The 24,866-nt window shown below is 38.3% G+C and overlaps 1 long non-coding RNA gene across 2 annotated transcripts in view; it reads left to right on the forward strand.

Annotated features, from left to right (window-relative positions):
* LOC127486322 (uncharacterized) overlaps positions 1-24,624 on the forward strand; it is a 145,884-nt gene extending 121,260 nt beyond the window's left edge. For both annotated transcript variants that reach the window (XR_011381626.1, XR_011381627.1), the window contains one exon: positions 15,748-24,624. This is a non-coding gene — a long non-coding RNA (uncharacterized lncRNA). The remainder of the gene's footprint in view (positions 1-15,747) is intronic.
* The last annotated feature ends 242 nt before the right edge of the window (positions 24,625-24,866 follow it).

Consider the following 24,866-nt stretch of genomic DNA (forward strand, 5'->3'; position numbering starts at 1 on the left):
CAATCCAGCTTCCTGCTCATGTGCCTGAAAAAGCAGCAGAGGATGGCCTAAGTCTTTAGATCCCTGCACCCACGTGGGAGACCTGAAGGAAGTTCCTTGCTCCTGACTTCGGATGAGCTCAGTTTCAGCCATTGCAGCCATTATGGGGAGTGAACCAGTGGATGGGAGATCTCTCTATCTCTCTCCTCTGTCTCTACCTCTCTCTGTAACTTTGTCTTTCAAATTGATTAAAATAAATCTTTAAAACATTGCAAAAAATAAACAATGTGTTTTGTCTTATCTACTAAGAAAAACTTACTCTTGTAAATCTCAAAGTCTTGTTAAGAACTGGTTTCTGGACTTCCTACTTTAGTTCCCATTTTGGGATGCATCACCTTCTATCATCTGCAATTCACTGTGGGTGCTCATAAAACAACAAACTGCCTCCTGACTTTGCATTCTTGTGTTCTTTATACATAACTTGACCATAATCTTACTTTCTTTAGCAGCATGCTAACTTCTTTATTCTTTCTTCTTCTTCTTTTTTTTTATCTTTTATTAAATGAATATAAATTTCCAAAGTACGACTCATGGGTTACAATGGCTTTCCCCCCCATACCGTCCCTCCCACCCACAACCCTCCCCCTTCCCACTCCCTCTCCCCTTCCATTCACATCAAGATTCATTTTCGATTATCTTAATATACAGAAGATCAGCTTAGTATACCTTAAGTAAGGATTTCAACAGTTTGTTCCCACACATAAACATAAAGTGAAAAATAATAGATGATTTTTTTTTAAATGATGATGAAATCAGATCAGACCTATTGTCATGTTTAATCCCAGTGAGGGTCAAGTTGGGAATTGATAATTTCTTTTTTTTTTTTTTTTTTTTTTTACAGAAGATCAGTTTAGTGTACATTAAGTAAAGATTTCAATCATTTGCACCCCCATAGAAACACAAAGTGAAATATACTGTTTGAGTACTCGTTATAGCATTAAGCCTCAGTGTACAGCACATTAAGGACAGAGATCCTACATGAGGAGTAAGTGCACAGTGACTCCTGTTGTTGACTTTACAAATTGACACTCCTGTTTATGGCATCAGTAATCTCCCTATGCACCAGTCATGAGTTTCCAAGGCTATGGAAGCCCCTTGAGTTCTCCGACTCTTATCTTGTTTAGACAAGGTCATAGTCAAAGTGGAGGTTCTCTCCTCCCTTCAGAGAAAGGCACCTCCCTCTTTGAAGACCTGTTCTTTCCACTGGGATCTCACTCACAGAGATCTTTTTGCCAGAGTGTCTTGGCTTTCCATGCCTGAAATACTCTCATGGGCTTTTCAGCCAGATCCGAATGCCTTTAGGGCTGATTCTGAGGCCAGAGTGCTATTTAGGACATCCGCCATTCTATGAGTCTGCTGAGTATCTCACTTCCCATGTTGGATCACTCTCCCCTTTATTTATTCTATCGGTTAGTGTTAGCAGGTACTAGACTTGTTTATGTGCTCCCTTTGACTCTTAGTCCTTTCGTTATGCTCAATTGTGAACTGAAATTGATCACTTGGAATAGTGAGATGGCATTGGCACATGCCACCTTGATGGGATTGAATTGGAATCCCCTGGTATGTTTCTAACTCTACCAATTGGGGCAAGTCAGCCCGAGCATGCCCCAAATTATACATCTCTTCCCTCTCTTATTCCCACTTTTATGTTTAACAGGGATCACATTTCAGTTAATTTTCAATACTTAAGAATAACTGTGTGATAATTACAGAATTAAACCAGTCATATTAAGTAGAACAGACAAAAAAAAATACTATGAGGGATAATGTATTAAGTTGTCCATTAGCAGTCAGGGCTATGCTGATCAAGTCACCATTTCTCATAGTGTCCATTTCACTTCAGGAGGTTTCCTTTTTGGTGTTCAGTCAGTTGTCACCGATCAGGGAGAACATATGGTATTTGTCCCTTTGGGACTGGCTTACTTCACTCAGCATGATGTGTTCCAGATTCCTCCATTTTGTTGCAAATGACTGGATTTGTTTCTTACTGCGGTATAGTATTCTAAAGAATACATATCCCATAATTTCTTTATCCAGTGTACCATTGATGGGCATTTAGGTTGGTTCCAGGCCTTGGCTATTGTGAATTGTGCTGCAATAAACATTAGGGTGCAGACCGCTTTTTTGTTTGCCAATTTAAATTCCTTTGGGTAAATTCCAAGGAGTGGGATGGTTGGGTCGAACGGTAGGGTTATATTCAGGCTTCTGAGGAATCTCCAGACTGACTTCCATAGTGGCTTGACCAGTTTGCATTCCCACCAACAGTGGGTTAGTGTCCCTTTTTCCCCACATCCTCGCCAGCATCTGTTGTTGGTAGATTTCTGTATGTGAGCCATTCTAACTGGGGTGAGGTGAAACCTCATTGTGGTTTTGATTTGCATTTCCCTGATTGCTAGTGACCTTGAACATTTTTTCATGTGCCTGTTGGCCATTTGGATTTCCTCTTTTGAAAAATGTCTATTGAAGTCCTTGGCCCATCTCTTAAATGGGTTGTTGGTTTTGTTTTTGTGGAGTTTCTTGATCTCTTTGTAGATTCTGGTTATCAACCCTTTATCTGTTGCATAGCTTGCAAATATTTTTTCCCATTCTGTCGGTTGTCTCTTCACTCTCCTGACTGTTCCTTTTGCAGTACAGAAACTTCTCAATTTGATGCAATCCCAATAGTTGATTTTGGCTTTGACTGTCTGTGCCTCCCGGGTCTTTTCCAGAAATTCTTTGCCTGTACCAATATCTTGAAGGGTTTCTCCAATGTTCTCTAATAACTTAATGGTGTCATGACGTACATTTAGGTCTTTAATCCACGTTGAGTGGATTTTTGTGTAAGGTGTAAGGTAGGGGTCTTGCTTCATGCTTCTGCACGTGGAAATCCAGTTTTCCCAGCACCATTTATTGAATAGACTGTCCTTGCTCCAGGAATTAGTTTTAGATCCTTGATCAAATGTAAGTTGGCTGTAGATGTTTGGGTTGATTTCTGGTGTTTCAATTCTGTTCCATTGGTCTATCCATCTGTTTCTGTACCAGTACCATGCTGTTTTGATTACAACTGCCCTGTAGTATGTCCTGAAGTCTGGTATTGTGATGCCTCCGGCTTTGTTTTTGTTGTACAAGATTGCTTTAGCTATTCGAGGTCTCTTGTGTCTCCATATGCATTTCAGCATCATTTTTTCTAGATCTGAGAAGAATGTCTTTGGTATCTTGATTGGGATTGCATTGAATCTATAAATTGCTTTTGGGAGAATGGACATTTTGATGATGTTGATTCTTCCAATCCATGAGCATGGAAGATTTTTCCATTTTTTGGTATCCTCTTCTATTTCTTTCTTTAAGGTTTTGTAATTTTCATCGTAGAGATCTTGAACGTCCTTGGTTAAGTTTATTCCAAGGTATTTGATTGTTTTTGTAGCTATTGTGAATGGGATTGATCTTAGCAGTTCTTTCTCAGTCATGGCATTACTTGTGTATACAAAGGCTGTTGATTTTTGTGCATTGATTTTATATCCTGCCACTTTGCCAAACTCCTCTATGAGTTCTAATAGTCTCTTAGCAGAGTTCTTTGGATTTTCTAAGTACAGAATCATATCGTCTGCAAAGAGGGATAGTTTGACTTCTTCCTTCTCGATTTGTATTCCTTTGATTTCTTTTTCTTGTCTGATGGCTCTGGCTAAAACTTCCAGAACTATGTTAAATAGCAGTGGTGAGAGTGGGCATCCCTGCCTGGTGCCAGATTTCAGTGGAAATGCTTCCAACTTTTCCCCATTCAATAGGATGCTGGCTGTGGGTTTTTTATAAATTGCTTTGATTATATTGAGGAATGTTCCTTCTATACCCAATTTGCTTAGCGTTTTCATCATGAAAGGGTGTTGAATTTTATCCAATGCTTTCTCTGCATCAATTGAGATAATCATATGGTTTTTCTTCTGCAGTCTGTTAATGTGGTGAATCACATTGATTGATTTGCGAATGTTGAACCATCCCTGCATACCAGGGATGAATCCCACTTGGTCTGGGTGGATGATTTTCCTGATGTGTTGTTGTATTCTATTGGCCAGAATTTTATTGAGGATTTTTGCATCTATGTTCATCAGGGATATTGGTCTATAATTTTCTTTCAGTGCTGCATCTTTCTCTGGCTTAGGGATTAAAGTGATGCTGGCTTCATAGAAAGAATTTGGGAGGATTCCCTCTTCTTCAATTGTTCTGAATAGTTTGAGAAGAATTGGAGTTATTTATTTATTTATTTGAGTCTTGGAGTTAAAGTGAGAGGGAGAGACAGAGAGAAAGGTCTTCCTTCTGCTGGTTCACTCCCCAAATGGCTACAAAAACTGGAGCTGCACTGATCCAAAGCCAGAAGCCAGGAGCTACTTCCCAGTCTCCCACACAGGTGCAGGGGTCCTAGCACTTTGGCCATCTTCCACTGCTTTCCCAGGTCATAGCAGAGAGCTGGAACTAGAACCATTGCCCATATGGGATGCTGTGGAGTATTAATATACTGCACTACAGTGCTGGCCCCAACAGCATGCTAATTTCTAAGATGCTTCATAGGCGAAGAAATGGTGCTGTCATTGCTTTTCTTTGAGGCTTTGTCCTAAGGGTTATTTTATGAAGTTGATTATGGTTGGTAGGTAAAGCTTTGCTGGATCAGGAGTCAGGATGCAGAGGTTTCTGTTAGAGAAATAGGGCTGGCATTGTTTTTTCCACTGAGACCCACCCTGCAACCCATGCCTGTCCTTGGATTCTGAGTTTGGAGTGCTGGAGTGAGGCAGTAGTGATGCAATAAAGGAAAGAACTTTTCATTTTTAAATACTTTTATTTAATATATTTAATATATACAGGACATATTCAATGTATTTCACAGATACAATCTTAAGAACATAACCATACTTCCCTACATAACACTTCCTTCTTCATTCCTTTCTTTTTTTGAGGATTTAAGAATTTCACTTTTTTCCCCCCTCACCTTCAGACTTCTTGCCCATTTGTTCCTACTTTACAATGTGGTATTTTTAGGGTTGTTTTCTCCCCTTTCTTTCATCCCTGTTTTTACTTACTCTCACCCCAGTTCCCAAGAAGGTGTAATGAATAAAAATCACAAGCTATTTTTCAAAAGACAGGAATCCCATCCAATATGGAATATAGGAAAAGAATTCCATTGTTTTTAAAGTTACCTGCATGTCCTTTTTTTAAAGGTTTATTTATTTAGTTGAAAGCCAGAAGGATAGGCAGACATACACACACACACACACACACACACACACACACATACAGAGAGTGGCAGGGGAGGGAAAGATGGAAAGGGAGGGAGAGAAATCCTCCATCTGCTGATTTGCCCCTTTAATGATTGCAACAGCCAGTGCTGGGATAGACTGAAACCAGGAACCAGGAGCTTCATCCAGGTCTCCCGTGTGGGTGAAGGGGCCTAAGCACTGGAGCCATCCTCTGCTGCTTTCTCAGGCTCATTAGCAGGGAGCTGGATCAGAAATGGAGCAGCCAGGACTCAAAATGGTGCCCATATGGGATGCCAGCACTGCACATGGCAGCTTCATTCACTATACCAGCCAAGATTTCATTTTAACAAAAGCCAATACAGAATTATTCTAGAAAACTTTTCCTCATGGCTATACCAATAGGAAGTTATTTCTTATAATATGACCCAGATTAAGTTTTGCCATGTTTCCTGAATAACATTCTTTGTTGGTTCAGGAGGCTGGCAAATTGGAAGACCAGTGATAGAGCACCTGTTTTCTATTCAGTTGTGCTGAACTTTAGGGAATGTATAAGGGGAGTTTGAGACCAGCAAAATGAGGTTGGCAGTATGAGGGATGGCAGAAGGTAAATGCAGAGGAAATAAATGCAGGACCATCTTAACAGAGAAGTGAAAAGAAGGAAAGAAAACTTGAAGATAGAGGTCAGAAGAAATGGGAAATTGGAAGCATCTGAAGGAATTCTGAGTCTGATCACACACACTTGTTGAAGGTGTGGGAAAACAAGCACTTTCACTCTTATTGGTAGTAGTGCAATGCAGCAGTCTCTTTGGAGGATAATTTAACAGATTTCTATGCAAAATACTTTAAATTCAAATGTCTCTTGGTAGGATTCAACTAAAGGATGTTATCTTACATATATTTGGCCAAATATATAAAGATTATGCAATTTATTTGTAATACTGTTTATGATAGGAATACAACATAGACAACCTAAATGAATATTGATAGGTAATTGGTAAAATACATTATGGTATATCTGTACAATGAAATACTAAATATGTTATGGCCAGAAAAATGATTTAGGGATAGAATGCTTATATATAAAGCAAAGTACAGAAAAAAATGCCCCTTTATAAAGAAAAAAAGATGCATGCATATATATCACTTTTAAAAATTTTATTTACTGGGACCAGTGCCATAGCTTACTTGGCTAATCCTCTTCCTGTGGCACCGGCATCCCATTTGGGCACCAGGTTCTAGTCCCAGCTGCTCCTCTTCCAGTCCAGCTCTCTGCTGTGGCCCGGGAAGGCAGTGGAGGATGGCTCAAGTGCTTGAGTGCCTGCACCCATGTGGGAGACCTGGAGGAAGCCCCTGTCTCCTGGCTTTGGATCGGTGCAGCATGCCAGCTGTAGTGGCCATTTGGGGGGTGAACCAATGGAAGTAAGACCTTTCTCTCTTTCTCTCTCACTGTCAAATAAAAAAAATAAAAAAAAATTATTTACTTATTTTCATTTCATTCATAAGGCAGAGAGACAGGCAGAGAGAGATTTTCATCCGCTGATTCACTACCCAAGTGGGTGCAATGGCTAAGGATGGGCCAGGCTGAAGCCATGATTTAGGAGCTTCACCCAGGTCTCCCATGTGGGTGTAAGAGCCAAGGATTTTGATCATCTTTCACTGCTTTCCCAGGCTTATCAGCAGGAGTTAGAGCAGAAGTGGAGCAGCTGGAACATGAACTATTGCCCATAAGGGATACCAGCTTCAAAGATGGTGATTATCCTATTATGCCACAATACTAGCCTCATGCATATATATTCTTGTGAAGGCATTTCAAAAAGTTCATGATCTATGATCATGATCATGATCATAGTGAACATTTCCCTTGAAGATGGCATCACAAGAGGCAGGCCAGGAGACTTCGTTCTTAGCTATCTTCCAAATTAGATCACTTTGCTCCTCATACAGTATCAGGAATGGTTGTAGCCATTGATTAAGTTCTTTGCAGGATTAGGGTTGAGCTACCAAACTTGCCATTGACTCCATGTGTTCTCTCTTCCTGACTTTGGTTAACCAATTGCAAGAAATTGTCCCTTTGTATCAATTCGTATTCTCGCCAGAAGAAGGCACTTTTATATTACCTTCCTATGTAGTACAGGGAAGTCATTGGACCCTGTTACTAGTTGGTACCGGCAACTAGTTTAAGAAGTAGATCCTTGCTGGTGCCGTGGCTCAATAGGCTAATCCTCTGCCTGTGGCACTGGCATCCTGGGTTCTAGTCCTGGTTGGGGTGCTGGATTCTGTCCCAGTTGCTCCTCTTCCAGTCCAGCTCTCTGCTGTGGCCTGGAAAGGCAGTGGAAGATGGCCCAAGTGCTTGGGCCCTGCACCCGTATGGGAAACCAGGAGGAAGCACCTGGTTCCTGGCTTTGGATCAACGTGGTGCGCCAGCTGCAGTGCGCCGGCTGCAGTGGCCATTGGGGGGGTGGTGAACCAATGGAAAACAAATACCTTTCTCTCTGTCTCTCCCTCACTGTCTACTCTGCCTGTCAAAAAAAATAACTTTTGATTAATTTTTACTAGTCATATTATTATAGGGTGTAGTGGCATATTTGAACATGTATACAACATAGAAATTGATCAAGCTAGCCTGCTGTGTTTCCAATTTCCTCTTTATAAATTTGAGCCTACTAGCTCCTCTCCTCCAGTCCCTTACACAATACCTAATGTGGTGAACTGTAGTCATCAAATTGTATTATGGAACACCAAAGTTACTTCTGCTTCAGTGTATTTTGCTGTTATTCAGTCCCCCTCTATCCCTAGCCTCTACCCTTCCCAACCTCTAATAATCTCAATTCTATGGTCAGATTCATTATTTTTTTCACTTCCATAGATGACAAGGAACATGTGACATTTGTGTTTCTGGTCCTGGCTTATTTCAGTTAATTTTATGACTTCCTTCTTTACATTTTGCAGGATATAACATTTTATTCTTTTTGTGTCTAAATGATGTTCCCTTGTCCACTTTTTCATTGATTGACAGCTAGATTGGTTCCAAATCATAGCTGCTGTGAACTGCATTGTAGTGACTATAGAAAAATTGTTGTCTCTTTGGTATGCTATGCTGATTTCATTTATTTCTACTATATAGCCAAGAGTAAGATAACTATGTCATGGTAGATTCACTTTTATGTTTTTTGAGGAATGGCCATACTGTTCTCCATAACACCTGTACTAATTTGCATTTTCACCCATAGTGTATGGTGGTTTCTTTTCCCGTGTCCTCTCTATCATTTATTATTTTTTACCTTTTTGGGATAAGATGATATACCATTGTCTTTTTCTTTTATCAGTTTATTTTTTAACTTTAATTTAATAAATATAAATTTCCAAAGTACAGCTTTTGGATTACAGTGACTTTTTTATTTTATCAGTTTATTAATATTTATTTATTTAATTGAAAGGAAGAGTTATAGAGAGAGGGAGAGGGAAAGACAGGCAGATCTCTCATCTACTGGCTCATTACCCAAATGTCACAACAGCTGGGGCTGAGACAAGTTTAAGTCAGGGTTTATTCATGTCTCCCACATAAGAGGCAGTAGTCCAGATCCTTGATTCATCTTCTGCTACTTCCCCAGGTGCCTTAGAAGGGAGTTGAATTGTAAGTGAAGTAGCCCAGACTCAAACTGGTACTCAATGGGATGCTGGCATCACAGGTGGCAGCTTAACTCATTATGCCACAGTGCCAGTCCCTCTCAATATCAATTTAAATTCTTCAAAAAAGTCTTCAATGTTGGCATAAACCCAATTTCCTTTCTTTCTGTCATTCAGTTTATTGAAGGCTTATTTTTATTCCCAGTATTCCTCTCAAATTGCTCTTTCCAAGGTCATTAGTAATTACTGTGTTGGTTAACGCAATTTATGCTTTTAATTCCTCATTGGCTGAGTGAATGTCATTCACTCAGCACTTCATTAAAGTTCTACTATGTACCAAACCCTTTTTTATGCACTGAATATAGAACCTTTTTCTCTTAGTGATAATATGATCACGTGCTAATAAGAAAATATAAAATACAAGTTCATTAAGAATAAATTTTATTATGAAAGTAAAGCAGGTTAATGGGATAGAGAACAAATAAGAATAAAGAAAGGGATTAGAAGGCGTCATCTGACACATTTCCAAGCTCCCTCCACAAATACTGCCTCTCTCAGCATACATCCTATCTCATATCCTGGCTTTCCTCTGAACTTCTGATTACTCCTTTTGAGTCTATTTGCCATCACTCCTGCCTAAAACTAAATATTTATATTGCTCAAATGTTTACCATTGCAGTGGTTGTTTTCACACTTTACACACATGTGCAGTGCCTGGCTAATTTCTTCTACTCCTCATGATTTATACTTTATATTATACTAAAGAAATTTACATTTCTCCGTAGCATAGAACTCAACTATAACCTTTACAGGTTCCTCAAAATCAATATGAGCAAAATTAAAAGTAAAACTTTCTTCCACTTTGGTATTCCTTATCTTGGAATATGTCACTAACATTCAAACTACTCTAAAAGGCAAATATTTGGGAATCATCAATTCTTTCCTTTTTCCATTCATTTATGACTGGATGATTCTATTCCTTAACTGCTCAATTCTCTTCATTCCACTAGCCACCTTCCTTAGATCTGCTATCTCCTACACAAATGGAATTGCAATATTTACCTAACATGGCTCCAGGTCTTGCTCTCAGCTTCAATCAATTCCTCAAGCAGAAAGTAAAACACAATAGCTGCCACCTTATTCCACCTTCATATCTTCATGCTAATAAGAAAGCTACATGACTCTTTTTTATCTCACTTCTGCCTACTTCTCCATCTTTGTCTTAGTGAATGGCTCCTGACCCCAACTCTGCTTTAAGCAGAGTGAATTTTGCTTAGTTTCTGGCCTGTGCCTTGCCTTTTTTTCAACTTTTATTTAATAAATATAAATTTCCAAAGTACAACTTTTGGATTATAGTGGCTTTTCCCCCCATAACCTCCCTCCCACCTGCAACCATTCCATCTCTCACTCCCTTTCCCATCCCATTCTTCATCAAGATTCATTTTCAATTATCTTCATATGCAGAAGATCAACTTAGTATTTATTAAGTAAAGATTTCAACAGCTTGCACCCACACAGAAACACAAAGTATAAAGTACTTTTTTAAAAACTCTGGCCTCAGAATCAGCCCTTAAGGCATTCAGATCTGGCTGAAGAACCCATGAGAGTATTTTAGGCATGGAAAGCCAAGACACTCTGGCAAAAAAAAAAAAAAAAAAAAAAAAAACAAACAAAAAAACAAACAACCACCTAAATGAAATATCTCTGCGAGTGAGATCCCAGTGGAAATAATGGGGCCATCAAAGAAGGAGGTACCTTTCTCTGAAGGGAGGAGAGAACTTCCACTTTGACTATGACCTTGTCTAAATATGATCAGAGTCAGTGAACTCAAAAGGTTTCCATAGCCTTGGCAACTAATGACAAGAGCCTAGGTTGATTACTGACGCCATAAACAAGAGTGTCAATTGTTAAGTCAACAACAGGAGTCACTGTGCACTTACTCCTCATGTAGGCTCTCCAAACTTAATGTGTTGTACATGTAAATTAATGCTATAACTAGTACTCAAACAGTACATTACACTTTGTATTTCTGTGTGGGTGCAAACTGATGAACTCTTTACTTAACATATACTAAATTGATCTTCTGTATATAAAGATAATTGAAAATGAATCTTGATGTGAATGGAATGGGAGAGGGAGCCGGAGATGGGAGGGTTATGGGTGGGAGGGAAGTTATGGGGAAGGAAAAAAACCACTATAATCCAAAAGTTGTACTTTGAAAATTTATATTTATTAAATGAAAGTTTAAAAAGTACTGTTTGAGTAGTAGTTTCACCATTAATTTGCATAGTACAACACATTAAGGACAGAGATCCTACATGGGGAGTAGGTGTGCAGTGACTCCCATTGTTGATTTAACAATTGACACTCTTATTTATGATGTCAGCAATCACCCAAGGCTCTTGTCATGAGTTGCCAAGGCTATGGCAGCCTCTTGATTTCACAAACTCTGATCTATGCCTTGCCTTTAACATACTACTTGGCATGTAGTCACTAATGAAAACTGAAGACTGCATAAATGAATGGATCTTTTGAGGGTCACAATGCCTTGCAAGAACTTAATAAGAGACAGAAGGAATAAAACAAAACAAGACAAAATGTATCCTCAATAGATAGAAGGACTACTATACAGAGAGGAGATTAAATTAGAGTTTAGCAGATGGAAATTAGTGAAACTGGAAAGTTTGTGGCAAGGCTAACAGGAACTGGTCAAGATTCAAATAAGCCTGTTAGAAAAAGAGTAAGATTTTCTTTGCCTACATGTAGATTCTTCTCTCTGCTGGTGAACAGGATCTTCTAAACCCACTCAATGCACAGACAAAAACCTGAGCATCGCATTCTCTTATAGGTTTTGGATCCTCATATTGTGTTTTGATTTACATTTCCCTGATGGTTAGTGACATTGAGCACATTCACATGTTTTGACCATTTATATTTTTTTCTGATAGAATGTCTATTATGATCCTTGCCCATTTCTTAACTGTGCTATTTTTTTTGTTTAGAGTTTTTCCAATTCTCTATATATTCTGGATATAAATCCTTTGTCATATTCAGATTTTTCAAGTGTTTTCTGCCACTGTGTTTGTTGTATCTTGGCTCTGATGATTACTTTTTTGTATGAAGCATCTTATTTGATATTATCAAATTTATTTTTATTTTTATTGCTTGTGCTTTTGGAATCTTATACAATAGCTGTTTCTATGCCAGTGTTCTACACTTTCTCTATGTTTACTTAGTTTTTGGTCTTCTATTTAGGTATTTAATTACTGTGAGTTCACTTTTACATAGTGTAAGATGTGTTAGGTTTTATTTTTAGTCTTCTACATATGGATAACCAGTTTTCTCTGGACCATTTTTAAAAAGATTCTTCTTTTTTCAGGGTATTTTTATTCCTTTGTTAAAGATAAGTTGCTTGTGGAAGTGTGGGTTTATTTCTGAGATGTCTGTTCTGTTCCATTGAACTATGTGTCTGATATTATGCCAATGCTTACACTACTTTTATAATGTCTTGAAATTAGATATTGTGGTGCCTTCAGATTTATTATGTTGTTCAAGATGGCTTTGAAATTTGGGGCTTTCTGATTTCAAATGAAGTTTAGTTTTTTATTTTCTAGTTCTGTGAAGAATTGGCTTTCTTTTTGAAAAGATTTATTTATTTGAAAGACAGAGTGACAAAGAGAATCAGAGAGTGAAAGAGATCTTTCATCTATTGGTTCACTTCCCTAAAGGAAACAATGGCTGGTGCTGAGCTAGGACAAATCTAGAGTCTGGAACTCCATCTCCATCTCCCACATTGGTGGCAAAGACTCAGGTACTTGGGTCATCTTGTCTCGCTTTCTCAATCACATTAACAGAGAGCTGGATCAAAACTAGAGCTGACAGTACTTAAACAATTATTCTGCTATGGGATCCTTGCATTGCAGGTGGAAATGTAACCCATTGTGCCCCAGTGCTATTCCCTCTGTGAATAATTTAATTGGTGTTTCAAGGCAAATTGCATCAAAGGTGCACATTACTTTGGTTAGTATAAAAGCTCAATCATACAAATTGTTTCAATCAAGGTTCATTAGACATCTTTCCAATGTTTATATATTTATTTTCTTTCATCATTGTTTTGTGACTTTTATTGTAGAGGGCTTTCATATCCTGGATTCAATTTATTGTGAGGTATTTTATTTTCTTGTGACAATTGTAAATATGTTTGTTCTTATAATTTTTTTCCCAACTGAGTTGACTATTATGTACAAAAGTGCAACTGATTTTATTTTGTATTATCAATTTTGCTAAGTTCATTTATCATTTTCAGAATTTTCTTGATGATGTTCTTAGGTTTCTCTCCATATAAAATCATGCTATCTGCAAACAGAAATATGAATGCGAATTCTTATTTTCCTGTTTGAATAGATATTATTTCCTCTCTTTGATCTCATCCATTTGGATCATTTCCTGTTTCTCTTACTATAGCTTGAGAATTGTTTTTTTCTTTTCAATGAACTAGCTCTTAATTTTATTAATTTTAATTTCTCAAGTTTCTTCCTTATTTATTTCTGCTGTGATCTTTATTATTCACTTTTTTCTACTGTCCTTGGCTTTGATACATTTTTTTATTTTTTCTGGGTCATTGAGAAGGGTATCTTTCTTGTGTTTCTAGAGGTTTGTCCATCTGAAGTCATAGTTTTAGCTTCTATGTTTCCCTGATAATGGTGTGGACCTTCTAGGTGGCTGCAGGAAATGCTGGCAGAAATAAGGCTGTATTAATTTGCTAACAAAAGTCCATAGATAATATGTTTTATATCATGGAAATTTACTTCTTAGAGTTGTGAAGTTTGAAAATACAAGATCAAGGTCATACTGGCTTGATTTTTCCAGAAATCTTTCTCCTGATGGACATCACACATAAGATATTATTTGACCTGCTAAAAAGCACTTTTTCCAGGTAGAGTCATGTTGGTGGTTAGCACTTTAATGTGTGAATTTTAGGAAAGCACATTTCAGTCCATAACACTTAGAGGGGTCTTGTGGTCTGACTCATAGACACCCATCTCTGGGGAGGACAGATTTTGAAATGAGTGTTAATATTTCTCACAGTATTACTTTTGAAACTATCTATCAAAAATTGTGCACTCATATACACAGACACAAAACTTGCACACATAAACACATATTACAATGGAAATGCCTGATCATTGTGTACAGGTAATATCAATACAATTTCCATAAAATGGCATAATAGCAGGCATTAAAAAGAGAATTAGAAAGAATGACAAAATCTGCAGCTACAAAACATGTACATATATATACATATACATGATATTCAATATTTATAGTTGCCAAAAGATAAATACTGATGTGTGGGAAATAAAACCTAAACCTTACCTTATAATATTATAGACTAATCTACAGGAAGGATGTCTTCCAAAAATTTATCACTGGGCCAACGCTGTGGCATAGTAGGTTAAACCTTCACCTGAAGCACCATCATCCCATATGAGTGCTGATTCCAGTCATTGTTGCTGCACTTCCAATACAGCTCTTTGCTATTTGTCTGGGAAAGCAGTGGAAGATGACCAAAGTGCTTGGGACCCTGCACCCATATGGGAGACCCAGAGGGAGCTTCTAGCTCCTGGCTTTGTATTTGTTTAGCTCCAGCTGTTGTAGCCATTTTGGGAGTGAACCAGTGGCTAAAAGATCTCTCTTTCTATCTCTTCTTCTCTATGTCTGTAACTTGACCTCTCAAATAAAAAATAAATCTTTAAAAAACAACAAAAGAAGCCTTTCTGCTACTCAAAGCTAGCACAGAACTACATTATATATAGGGAAGTACATTCTGAAAATCATAAATCTAGTGCATCGTAGTAGAAATTTTAACAAATACTTCTGATTTTCTCAGTATTTATATATAATAAAATAGTGACATAGTGAGTCATTGTGGGTTTTTAAGCTCTTGCCAACCATTTATAATACTTACCAGCTTTTCCAAATTTACCATTATGTGTGTTTTTCAACACATGCCCTGGATTTTACCAGTTTAGTGCACATGGAGTTATCCTTCACAGGATTTTTAAAAATTGTATTTTAATGGCAAATATAATCAACATCTGAAAAACCTCCAGAACACATAAATTATACCATGAATCAGTTCTGAGACTAATATTTGATTGAGTTTAATTCTTTTAACTAAAAATAAGTAAATTAACTAAATTTATCATATGTGGCAATTACAAATATAATCATTAATTAACTAAGCTCATAAGCATTAAAATTGAGTGATGTATAGAATTTAAGCATGACAGTGAGTAGCAGTAGGGACACTTTTTTTTAGTAAAATTTATAAGAATTACTTAAAATCTAAACAAGAAGCTGTTATAGTAAATTCAAAAGACATACAGGAAGTGAAGAAATATGACAGAAAGTTTAAGATTCAGTAAGAGCAAAGAGATTTGGTGCTATTTGAATCCAGGTCTATTTTTTTCTCCCTTGTCATGACACACTGAAATGTTGTGAAACAGCCAATTTGGAGGCAAGGCATCCTCTTTTGTGTTTTCTCTAGATACCTTGTTGCCAGGAATATGTTCTCTGTGTGTGTGTGTGGCTGAGAGGTTGTGCCCTGTCCTGTCTGAATCATGGAGACTCTATTTGGCAAGAGAACATATGGATCCCACCTTCCATTACATGTCATGTTCACAGTAAGCATATCTATAGACACAACACATTTGTGGTGACTTTAAACTGGAAGATCTGGGTTTAGAGAAGATTTATCTGTTTTTTGAATAAGTAATTTTATTTAAAAAATAACTCAATTCAAGTCTCCAACACAGCTCAAAGGCTAACACCTATTTGCGACATTGCTTTTCAGGTGATTTTCTTCAGGGTGTGCTTTTGCAGGAAACTGGAATTGAATCAAGATTGGAGCAGTCACTCAAATGGTGATTTTTGGTGAATCTTGGCTAGATTCTACCTCTTCTACAGGCAGGACCCAGGGTTTTGCAGAAGATAATTGTGTCAAGTAAAGAAAATCTGAGAAGGCAAATATTTTTACAAACTATCTGTTTCTGTCACATTTATTAATATCTCATGGGTAAAGCAAGTGAAATGGTGAAATACAAGGTCTTGTGAAGGGATGAATACAGGGAATGTTGTTATTTGGAATCATTACTGGAAAAGTGTACTACAGTAAATATACATTTTAGTGACAACATAATGCTTATCTCTCTCTTTTTTTTTTTTTTTTGACAGGCAGAGTGGACAGTGAGAGAGAGAGACAGAGAAAGGTCTTCCTTTGCCGTTGGTTCACCCTCCAATGGCTGCCGCGGCCATGACGCTGCTGCTGGCACACTGTGCTGATCCTATGGCAGGAGCCAGGTGCTTCTCCTGGTCTCCCATGGGGTGCAGGGCCCAAGCACTTGGGCCATCCTCCACTGCACTCCCTGGCCACAGCAGAGAGCTGGCCTGGAAGAGGGGCAACCGGGACAGAATCCGGCACCCCGACTGGGACTAGAACCCGGTGTGCCAGCACCGCAAGGTGGAGGATTAGCCTAGTGAGCCGCGGTGCCGGCCTGCTTATCTCTTTGATAACTTCATTTATTTGAACAATAACCCTTAATATTTTATTTTTTACTATTATTATTTTAAAAATTAGACAATGCTTTCATTGAACCAATGATAACTTCAGTTTAATCTCTGCCACTTAATAGAAGTGGGTGCATATTATTATGCATTTCTGTGTTTAAAGTTTTATTCCTCCACTGTGAAGTTGATGTTTTCTCAGGTAATGTATTAATTATTCTTTATTTACTCTATCATATCCTTTTTTTTTCATAGATCAATGTAGAAGGAAACCAGATAAAGACTTCTTTTAACTCCTTCCATTCACTTTCTCTTCCAGGTATGGTTCTGGCACCTGCACACATTTCTAAGAGCAAAGAAAATTAGTACTTCACCTGTAAGTGGTTTTCTAAAATATTCCTTTGCTTGTTATGTTTTCATTTCAGGAAATTTATAAGAATTTATTAATTAAAATGAAAAATACACATAAAATTTATTCTCAGGGAATATACACAAACAAGATGAATGATGAATCTGGCATGGTAATGAAACATTGTAGTCATCTAAGATAAGACAATTTGGTCTTTGGTCTTTCTCTTGCCATAGAAAAACATATGTTACATGATTTGAGTGGTAACTTAGAGTACACTATGCTAAATGGGGGTCATGGTGTCTGAAAAAATCTTTATTGTCACATAAATGATGCAGTGAGGAGTGTTTTAATGCAATCCTGGAAATAAATATTTAGCATTCTGCAAGGGTAAGAGTTACCTAGTACTAAAACACAATCAGTTAAGTTTGTTTTTGATTTGTTAGAGTAAGACAGTCTAATAGTTTTGAGGAGCTGAGCTTGATTCAGGGATGAGGTCAGGAATATGAGAAAAAGAATCTAGTGCAGGTTATTTTATTTTTTAAGATATATTTTTTGTTTGAAAGGCAGAATTACAGAAATTGGGAGGAATGGAGAGACAGAAAGAGATATGTTCAATCTACTGATTCATTCCTCAAATGGTGTCAATGGCTTGGACTGGGCCAGGCCAAACCAGGAGCCTGGGACTCCATTTTGGTCTCCCATATTTGGGAAGGGGCCCAAATATTCAAGTCATCTTTGACTGCTCTTTCAGGCACATTAGCAAGGGAGTTGGATTGGAAATGGAGTAGCCAGGACTCATATTGTCTGCTCACATGGAATGCCAGCAGTGTAGGTGGAGGTTTAACCCATTGTACCACAATACTGGTGCCAACTGTAGGTTCTTAAATAAATCTTTATGCATTTCTCTCAGTTAGTCACAAATGTAGACTCCCGAGATCTGTTTTTGGGCAAATAATCCCATTGTTTTCACTTTAATTTGGTGTAATGTTATTTCAGTTCTTCAAAATTTTACTAGCAGAATATGCATAGACAAAGCCAAAAGCTATTTACTATTCTTTTTCTTACTTGAATCTTCTCTCTTATTTCAAAATATTTAGGAGCTTGGCAGAGAAAGAAGCTGATGGACTAAGTGATAAACAGCTTCCATATACTTATTCACTCCCTAAACAATCATACCAAACAGAAGTGGAGAAGGACTGAGGCAGGAGTAAGGAATGTAGTCTAGGCATCCCTCATTCTGGGAGCTAGGAACTGGACCTGGAACTGGAAATCCAACCTGGGCACTCCGAGGTAGAGCTAGTGTATCTTAGCTAGCATGATAAGCACTAAGCTAAATGCCTGACCTCTCTTTTAACATATCTTTTCTTTGCCATATTTGAAGTGATTGTGAATGATGTTTTTCTGGAAATTCTTCTCTGTTCTTTTCCATCATAGCTTCAGTGATGGGTCATTGTCTTTTTCCCTGAATACTTCTATATTCTTCTCCTGAACACTACTCATCCAGGGGTCAATATTGTATCCCCTTCAGTCTGTAGTATAATTCCCCTTGACAGATGTGGCCCTTTGTGATCTAAAACTCCTGTATCCCTCCAGCTGGGACATTTTTCATGGCTTTTAGACATTAAGTTTGACTTCCTGTTGAATGCTTTTGTGTGGCTGTCCAAAAGTTCAAGTCTAAAATGAAACCTCATCCTTCCCTTTCTTCATTCCCATATACAAGATATACAACGCTGTGAGTGCTTGTTTTGTGACAGAGTTGATATGCTGAGCAGAAGTGTTCTAAAAGATTGGTATTAACAAAGCTATTCTAACATCAGGAATGTTTGGCTTATTGGTTTCAGAGCCACTTGCCATGGCCACATCTCATTTTGGAGCACCTGGGGACATGTCCTTCTCCTCTCCAGATTCTAGCTTCTTGGTGACAATGGGCACTGTGGGAAGCAACAGGAGATGGTTCAAGTACTTACATGGAAGACCCAGAAATACGTTTCTGGCTGCTAGCTTTGTCGTAGCCCAGTCCTGGCCATCTTGGGGAGTGAATCAGCAGATGGGAGCTCTGTGGGCTTAATATTTGGTAATTTACTAACTCAAGTCACTACTAATTCGACTAAGTGTGATGGTCAATTCTTTCTTAAATTGGACATCAGATTCCAAAAGTAATGCTATTTTGGGGTGAGACGTTGAAGGTGTTAAAAGATGAGACTAGTTTTATTTTTTTTCCCCACGACTACAAAGTTTTTGTTTTAGACATAAAAACATCAGGGGTTGGGTGGATGGGGGGACAGTTTATTGTAAAATACAAAAAAGCAATGATGCCAGCAAGTGAGTTTCTACTTTAGACTCCCAACCAGAACACAAAATGACAGGATTTCCTCTTCAAATTCATGTTTGAATAAAGAAATAATAATAATAATAAAAAGAACCACCATGAAGAGATCACCTTAAAATCTCTTTTTTGGGGTTCAAGCACTATGATCCCTTTCTGCATCAAAAATATTTTTCCCTGCACTTGTATTTAAATTTTCTGCTTATTTTTCAAAGTGTATTCCCTTTCCTGTATGAAATTGATGAAGTACCATATTTAAACCAATACAAGGTTGCAGCTGAGCTTCTGTAAATGCTGAAAGATCATTATTTTGTAGTTCACTGGTCTCTAGGTTTTCTTTTTTTAGGAGTTTTTAAAATTTTTTTAAAGCTTTTTCTTAATGAATGGAAATTTCATAGGTACAAATTTAGTGTTCCTTCCTCTGGTACCCACTCTCCCACACCTACTCCCATTGCTTCTCCTACTCCCTCTCCTATCCCATTCTTCATTAAGATTAACTTTTAATTAACTTTATATACAGAAGACCAACTCTATACTAAGTATAGATTTCAACAGTTTGTCCCCACACTCACAGCACACACACACACACAAAACATCCAAAGTCCTGTTTGAGAACAAGTTTTGTAGTTAATCTCACAGTACTTTTGGTAAGGAGTTACAGGGAGAGGGAGAAGGAAGGGGATGGAGTTGGAGAGGCAGAGAGAGAGTTATGCCATCTACTGATTCCTTTCTCAAATGGCCATACTAGCTGGGGTTGGGCCAGGCCAAAAAAAGGTGCTTGAAACTCCATCCAGGTCTCCCACATGCATTCAGGGACCCAAGTATTTAGGTCATCTTTTGTGGATTTCCCAGGTATATTAACAGCTGGATCAGAACTGGAGCACCTAGGAATCAAACCATCCCTCTTGGAATGCCAGAGTTGTAGGTGGCAACTTAATCAGCTATGCCACAATGCCAGCCCCTCCTCTGTTGTTGTTTTTTTTTTATAAATATTTATTTATTTATTTGGAAGAGTTACACACAGAGAGAAGGACTGGCAGAGAGAGAGAGAGAGAGAGAGAGAGAGAGAGAGAGAATCTTCCATCTGCCAGTTCACTCCCCAAATTCTACATTGTGTGCTAAAAATATTTATATCTAATTAGTATTTCTACCCTTTATGTATGATGACCATTTTTGACTGCTTATTTTGTTCCTAGAAATCTTAACAAAGTATGATTTAAAGTGTTTTTCTAGATCAAAAATCGGTTTTGAAACATTTATAATTTTTATACCACAAGTTTCCTTTTCTAAATATGTTCATTGTGAGTATCAGAAACAATGGTAAATAATAGTAATGATTTGATCTCATCTTCTGACTTTGAAGCTAATGGCTACAACCATAAACATTATTTTAGCAAATTATTTGAAATAAATTAAATATTAAGTAAATGTTGGGTTTATATGTATTAATTTTATCTTTTTAAAGTATTCATTTTACAGGCAAAATGACAGAGAAAGGTAGATCCTCCATCCACTGGTTCAGTATCTAAATGGCTATAATGGCTGAGACTGTTCCTGGCCACAGCCAGGAGCTTGGAACTCTAATCTGGTCTCCCACCTGGGTTGGGGGGTGTCCAAGTACTTGAGCCATCTTCTGTTTCCTTCCCAGGCATATTAGCAGTGAATTGGATCAGAAAGAGAGCAGTTTGGACTCAACCACAGTTGATTTAGGTTGCCAGTGTCACAAGTAGTACCTCAACCAGCTGTACTGCAACGTTGGTCCCAGTATTAATTGGTTTTAATCCATAATATTTAGGAATTTTATCAAATATCTTTTCTTATATATCAGTGCAATTAATTCACCATGGATTAATAAGGAATCTCCAGAGAAACAGAATAACAAAAACTTGTGTTTCTGATTCAAAGCTTGTACTGCCACTGTCTCTCCAGAACCACTCACACAGGAAGGGGAGGAGATAGGAAGGGAATGAAAGTGTTTTCCTTATCACCTGTGCTGGGTTTCCTTTCCAAGGAAAGATCCAGCTCAGTTTAACTTCAAGGCTAATGCCTTAAACTATTTGGTGCATTGGAATCACCTGAAAGGCTTGTTAGACTACAGATTGCTGAGCCTCAACTGCAGAGGCTTTGTTCAGGAGGCTGGGGCCAGAGAGCTTGAATTTCAAATCAGTTATAAGATGCTGCTTCTGGTGCTGGTCCCTGGACTGTATTTTGAGAACCTCTGATTTAGCTTAATGTTCATTAAAGATGATACTTCTAGGTTGCACAAAGATAAGCAATTACAATAGAATCTTCCTGGATAACACAACATAATTCCAGGATGAGAATTTTACGCTGTAGCTTGTGGTTGTGGTGAGGAGAAGGGAATGGTGGGACATGCAGTCCCTTAAGGTCCTACAGCTACAGCACCTGTGGAGGGCAATGAGATGCCTAGTGTGCAGCACACTTGGTTTCCAGGGTCTAAGAGGGGTGGGGAAATTGTTTCTGCCTGGGGCCATTTGGATATTTAAAACATCATTCACAGGCCATAGAAAATTATCAGCTTAAAAATTAGTCTGTTGAATTTCCAGTCCTGCCTGTGGCTGCCTTAAGGCCAGGCCAAATGATTTCATGGGTCTTTTGTGTGGTGCAGGGGCTGCATCAGCTCTGCCCCTCAAACAAGACACAAGATGCAGCTCTGTTGTTCAGGAGCCCAGAAAGTCTGCCCCTTTAAAACATCCATTCCCCCCCTAAACCTTCAACCAACAAATGAGTGGGAAACAGTCCCTCACTATAAGGATTCTCAAAGTATAGTTCTGTCAACCTTGTCATTAATTGCTCCCTGCCCTCTTGTCCTTCTATGAGTTTACAGGATATTTTTCCAGGGGGTAGTGTGACTTGCAGTATTACCCAAGATTGAAGAACAAGCAGTTATGAGAGTCCAGATAATTTTTTTTTATTAAGCAAGACATTAAAGAGATTTTCAAAAATAGAAAACAATGCCACTGTTCTAATTTTTCATATTTGTGATTTTAGAAAATGTAGTTACTTACAAAAATATTTTGCTGAGCTGGCACCATGGCTCACTAGGCTAATCCTCCACCTTGTAGTGCCGACACACAAGGTTCTAGTCCCGGTCGGGGCACCAGATTCTGTCCTGGTTGCCCCTCTTCCAGGCCAGCTCTCTGCTCTGGCCAGGGAGTGCAGTAGAGGATGGCCCAAGTGCTTGGGCCCTGCACCCCATGGGAGACCAGGAGAAGCACCTGGCTCCTGCCATAGGATCAGCACGGTGCGCCAGCCACAGGGCACCGGCCGTGGCGGCCATTGGAGGGTGAACCAATGGCAAAGGAAGACCTTTCTCTCTGTCTCTCTCTCTCACTGTCCACTCTGCCTGTCAAAAAAAAAAATTTTTGCTATAGATTATTGCAGGGTCTTAGTCCACCCATACAGGATAGACTGGGCCTGAGGAAAGGTAAGTGCTCTGCTCACCTATTCCACAGCCTCCAGATCCCAGAGACAATCAGACGCAGCAGGGAGCCAAGTGTAGCAAGAACTGGTTTATTTCACATGTAACAAGGCCTTTTAAAGCACAAAACTGCAGAGTCATTGGGGCAGGGCATAAGGACCAACCAATCAAAGATCACTTTATGGGGCAATTTCTATAGGACTAGCCATGTCTATACCCTCATTATCAGTTGTTGCCATTTCCCCTGATGTTGCGTAGCCAGTTTTTTTTTTTTTTTTGACAGGCAGAGTGGATAGTGAGAGAGAGAGACAGAGAGAAAGGTCTTCCTTTGCCATTGGTTCACCCTCCAATGGCCTGCCACGGGCGGTGCACTGCGGCCGGCGCACCACACTGATCCGATGGCAGGAGCCAGGTGCTTCTCCTGGTCTCCCATGGAGTGCAGGGCCCAAGTACTTGGGCCATCCTCCACTGCATTCCCTGGCCAGAGCAGAGAGCTGGCCTGGAAGGGGGGCAACCGGGACAGAATCTGGCTCCCCGATCAGGACTAGAACCCAGTGTGCCGGTGCCGCAAGGAGGAGGATTAGCCTATTGAGCCAAGGTGCCAGCCGCCAATTAGTTTTAGTGGTAAACAACTTTGGATTCCACCCACCTTACTTCCTTTGGGTGCCATCTTTGAATTGCCTCATGTAACTAATTTCCCCACAATTATAGTATTACAACTTATTTCTTTTTTTTTTTAAACAGAATCATTGTTTTATAGAGATACTAGGAGAAAAGTTTGAAATTCTTGAAAGTAAAAATTTGACTGCAAAGATCAAAATCCACCATATTTTGAAAATCAAATTTATAAAACACAAGCACAACATAAAACAGGAAAACCCTATATAAACCCAGAAAGTTGAATCACATTTTGAAAATTCCAAAGAACCAAGCAAGAAACGAAACCACAGAATCAAAATTTCATGTCCAGACTTACAAAATACTCCACACTCTTAAGGAAGAAAAATAAATTTACATTTCCCATACCTACACAGAGTAGAAAACACAAAGAATATTTTAAAATTTCCTTTGGGAAACTGATATTATATTGATGTTGATGTAAGGGTACCAGGACATGAAATAAAATCAAGTTATTTAAATGCATCCATTTCATAGGCCAAGCTATAGGTATCCTAAGCAAAATATTAAGGTAATAAATCAAATTATGTAAGAAAATATATCAATAGCAAGAAGGAGATAATTTTAAAAATGTACCAGTGGTTAATGATCAGTAAATGCATATTTAATTCTTTTCTAGTTTTATTTTAGAACATGTCATTAAGAAACTCATTTAGCCAATGCTTTTGGGGACTCTGAATTATTTTGTCAGCTTTGTTGTATAATTTACATACCATATGGTCACCTACCTCATGTATGCAGTTTTATGACTTTTAAAACATTTTTCTTTAATTTATCTTATATAACCAGTACCACATCCAATTTTGGAACACTCCCATTCTCCTGAAAAGACCTCCCTTGCCCTTTTAAGTTAATCCCTACTCCATTTCAAAGCACCAGGCAACAACTCTTGTGCATTATAGTTTTGCCATTTTAGAAATATCATATATTTCATTATACAATATGTAATTCTTTGCATTTGATTTCTTTCACTTATCACAATGTTTTTGAGATGCATAATGATTGTGTTATTTTATTCTTTTTTTGCTGAGTGTTACTCCATACTAGGAACATACTACATTTTATATGTCAATTCTCCAGTTAAAGGACATTTGTTTCCAATTTTGGGCTACACAGTATAATATTGCTAGGAAATTTATATGCAAGCCTATAATTTATTAGTGTAGCCCACTACACTATGGGTAGTTACTTAGGGGCTAAATTGCTGGATTGTTTGGTATAAATACTTGATTTTTTTTAGAATTACACAGTTGAATAGAGAAATAACCATCAACACTTTCCCAGAGGAAAAACAATGCAGGAGTCTACAGAAATAGTTCTTATAGATGAGATTAAGGTGAGCAGAATGGTGCGATTTTGAGTTTCAACTTCCTTTGGGCCAGTCAGTGGTGATCCTTGCCTCTGTCCAGCTAAAAATAGGATAGGACTGCTTGAGAGCAGTTCTCAACAGTCCTTGATTTATTATCTTTTCCAGTAAACCTGTAACTTTGAGACCCTTAAACCAAACTTTGGTAAGAGTTCTGGGTGGGTGGGTGGTAGAAGTCAACAATGCACAAGACCCCGAGTGTCTGGTAAGGAAACTGCATTTTTCTCAGCTCTTGCTCCTGCTTT

The sequence above is a fragment of the Oryctolagus cuniculus genome, chromosome 13 (assembly GCF_964237555.1).
Source record: "Oryctolagus cuniculus chromosome 13, mOryCun1.1, whole genome shotgun sequence".
In the NCBI taxonomy this organism is placed as follows: Eukaryota; Metazoa; Chordata; class Mammalia; order Lagomorpha; family Leporidae; genus Oryctolagus; species Oryctolagus cuniculus.